Raw genomic sequence first — 4,086 nt, 5'->3', positions numbered from 1 at the left:
TTTCTGAAGTCACAGAGGGTCTCTGTTGGTCACTGGCATGCTCAGCTGGCTATGCTCTCTTCCTGTGGTGCATGGGAGTGAACGACCTGCATTTGGGTGTCTTGGGTTTCTGGCTCTGAGCACCCCACAGCCTGTTCCAGTTCACTTGTTAGTCACTTAGCACATCTGAGCCATTGCAGTGAACTGTTTGGGGTGAAATGGCAAGCAGAAAGATGCTCTGGGTTCTTCAGTGACCCACTCCTTCTTTCAGAGTGATAACTCCTAGGATCCCCGGTTCATCTCTTCCTGTTCGTGAGCAGGTCCTGAGAGGGCAGCAGATAAAGATCCCAAGCTCACATTTCTCTCTTCCTCTTATAGTTCCTCACTTCCAGAAAGAGCAGGCAACAGGCCCACGCCTTAACTCACAAAAATACACCTGCCTCCGCCTCCTGAGTGCTGCAATTAAAGATATATATTATAATAATTGGCTAAAATAAATTTTAATGTAATTTATTATTTTTTAAAATGAATGATTCAGATTAGCAGGCAAAGTACTGGGTTTCATCGTGGCATCTTGTGTGTGTGTGTGTGTGAGAGAGAGAGAGAGAGAGAGAGAGAGAGAGAGTGACAGAGACAGAGAGAGGAAGAGAGGGAGGAGAGAATGCAGAGAACAGGGAAAGACAGAGAGATTAGACCATCCTATTACAGATTCGATAAGATCCAACTCAGTGGTCTACAATGGGAAAATATTTCCTGTGACCTCGTTCCTCATCTGTAAAATGGGCACATTCTCATCTGCTGAATGGTGAATGGGCTGCTGTGGGGACAATGTCTTTGTGGCTTGCATCCTTTGCAAGAGCACCACACAGAGAGATGGCAGATGGCAGCTACCTGCCTTGCCTTCAAGCCCTCAAACCCACTTTGTCACACAGCAGGGGCCTCTTGTGGTCACCACCTATACCTTTAGCTCAAGCCCAGGTATTTCCCAGGCCTGCCACACTCGGTTGCTGTTTATAGGGGGTTTTTTGTTTTTTGTTTTCTTTTCTTTTCTTTTCTTCTGAGCTCAGGTTAAGGGGAGGGAAAGAAAAGTGAAAAAAGGGGCTCCTGCCCCCTGGTAACTGCTCCAGTTCCAGCTCATCAAGACAAGATCTAAACAGTTTCTGGAAAGTACCCTTGTAAAGAGGCAGCTGCAAGGGAGAAAAAAATGGCCATGGGTATCAGCACCTCATAGATTCTCTCCACACTGCAGCTTTGTCCTTCTCAGACTTCCTCACTTGTTTTTCTCCTGCTGGTGTGGTTCCCACTTCCCTACAAATTCTCTTCTCTCTGTCTTAGAGAGTGAGGCTCCCTTCCTACTTCCCAAGGATAGTGGATCCTTACAGAGAAGATGTCAGGGTACTTATTAGGCCAAGCAGTAGGTAAAGACAACAGGATTTGAGGTAAGGCAGGCCTGGGTCTGAGTCTCAGCTCAGTTAGTGTGTGACCTGCAGAAGTTAACTTTCCAAGTCTTAGTTTCCTCATCTGTGAAATGGGAGAATTTGCATCCTATGAACAGGCTGCTGGGGGGGGGGGGCTGTGTATTTGAACAAATCCACAAGGAAAAAAAAGTACCATAGAGGGAGCCTATGCCCTCAGCACAGTTCCGACGCCATAACAGAACCCAAGATACTTCTACTGCTTTATGTCAACTTGACACAAGATACTGTCATCAGAGAGGAGGCAGCCTCAGTTGAGAAGATGCCTCCATAAGATCAGGCTGTGGGCAAGCCTGTAGGACATTTTCTTAATTAGTGATTGATGGGGGAGGTCCCAGCTCAATATGGGTGGTGCCACCCCTGGGCTGGTGGTCTCAGGTAGTATAAGAAAGCAAGCTGAGCAAGCCAGTAAGCTGCATCCCTCCATGGCGTCTGCACCAGTTCGTGCCTCCAGGTTCTGCCCTGAGTGAGTTCTTGCCCGTACAGCTTTTGATAATGAACTATTATACGGAACTGTGAATGAAATAAACCCTTTCCTTCCCGTGTTGCTTTTGGTCATGGTGTTTCATCACGGCAATAGTAACACTAAGACACTTGACTTTTGTTCTGAAAAGATTTCAGTACTGGATGGCGTCACATCCTGTACGCAGCTTAAGAAGCCCTTGGCTATCTGGAAGCTGTCCAAATCCTAGTCGACACCTGTACACCGAAGATACGTGAAGTACTTCTGAGAAGCGAGTGACGAAGATTGGTATGAAGAAACCAGGCCTGGAGGGTCCTTCCCTGTGAAGCTAAGCAAGAGACCAGCAGCTCCGAATCTCCTCTGGCAAGCACAGACTCCATGGAGATTTCTCTAAACCACTTCCTGCAACAGCGCAGGGCACGGTTGCTACAATGCTCAGGTGTGTTCTTTCTCTGTAGCACTCAGACCCTAGGCTTTGAAAGTGTATTGCTTTGCAATACACTCCTTAGCGTTGTGCTTTGAGTCTGAAATGGCAACTGCAAGTTCGTGTGCTTTAATACCTGGTCCCTAACTGAGACCATTGTACTATTGAGAAGTTATAGAACATTTGGGATACAGGGCTGGCTTGGTTACTTTGGCTGGGCTCTGAATGTGATATACATCTCAGGTTCTGGCCCTAGACGGCTGCTTTCTGACCTGCCTTGATATGAACAGGCTATCCTTCAAGCTGCAGCCATGGCAGACGGATCCACTCCAATGGCTGTGCCACCTCTGGTGTAATGAATTGTACCCTTTGAACCATGAATCAAGATAACTCCTTCCCCCCTTAAGCTGTTTTTTTAAGATTTATTTTTATTTATGTATATATGTGCCGGGGGGGGGTGCAAAGTCCAGAGGAAGTATTGTGGCCTCTGGAGCTGGAGTTACAGGCAGTTTCGAATCTCGTGATGTGTTAATGAACTTGGGTCCTTTAGAAGAGCAGCAACACTCTTAATCTTGGGGGCATTTCTCCAGCCTCTGTTAAAGTGGTTTCTGACCAAATAAAAAGACAGTATACTTATTAAGGTCATTCCTGAGATATGAAGGGTAGGAAGGATGCTCTATTTCACAGTCCTGGGATACTCATCTGACCCAAAAGCTGTGATAAGTCATTACTCAGACCAACTCAGGCCATTCCTATTTTTCCTCTTCAAACAAAACCACTACAAAAGGAGGCATAGACATGAATGAGGAAGATTAGGACATCACATTTGCTAGAATAGGAGTCAGGTTGGGCCACTGGGGGTCACAGCAATGTTGATGTAGCAGTTTTCCAACTGTAGTTTTCCAACTGAGATCAATAGCCACTGATTGACAGCTCTTTCTCTCCTGGCTTACTGGTGTCATAACCAGCAAAGTCAGACCCTGGAATGGTTAGGGCATATTTTAATCAATAAGACCAGGGCAGTGGGGAATAGAATCCAGGACGGACTGAATGCAACCTTGATTTGTACAAAGGGTTTGAGTGTTGTGAAGGGAGAAAGAAGAAACGAGGAACAAGTGGGGAGTAGTAGAGTCAGGAAAGTGAAAAGTTACAGGAAGAAGGCTGCTGGCGCATCGGAGAGGAAAGGTTTTTTTGTTTGTTTGTTTGTTTGGCAGCCTTGAGTTCGCTTCAGCAGATCTTGAAGTCTGGTAGGGTCAGCCTACCTGTTAGAAATTACACCGGGCTTTACTTGAGGCTTTTCAGAGCGAGGCTAAGGTCTAGAGAGGAACGGCTAGAGCCAGCGCACTCTTCGCCTCCCGCTCCCCCCACACACACTTTTTTAATTTTTTCTCTCATGCTGAGTGTTATGATAAAAATTGTGAGCCAGGGATTGGGTACCTTCGGTGGCCGGTGCCAAGGTGAACCTCAGAAATTACACCATGCAACAGATCTAGCATAAGAGGTTTATTGGGGGGAGGGGAGAGGGGTGAGAACAAGAGGAGAGACAGACACAAACAGGGAGACAGGGAGGGTATAGAGAGAGACAGAGACAAAGAGAGACAGAGAGAGAGACAAAGACACAGAAAGAGACAGAGAAACAGAGAGAGACAGAGACAGAAGGAGGAAGAGAGAGACACAGAGAGAGGCAAAGACGAGAGAAAGAGAGAGAGGGAGGGAAGGACGGAGGGAGGGGCAGAGGGATGGAG

This window comes from Grammomys surdaster, unplaced genomic scaffold, assembly GCF_004785775.1.
Source record: "Grammomys surdaster isolate TR1022 unplaced genomic scaffold, NIH_TR_1.0 126178, whole genome shotgun sequence".
NCBI lineage: Eukaryota > Metazoa > Chordata > Mammalia > Rodentia > Muridae > Grammomys > Grammomys surdaster.
This window is presented reverse-complemented; position numbering follows the sequence as displayed.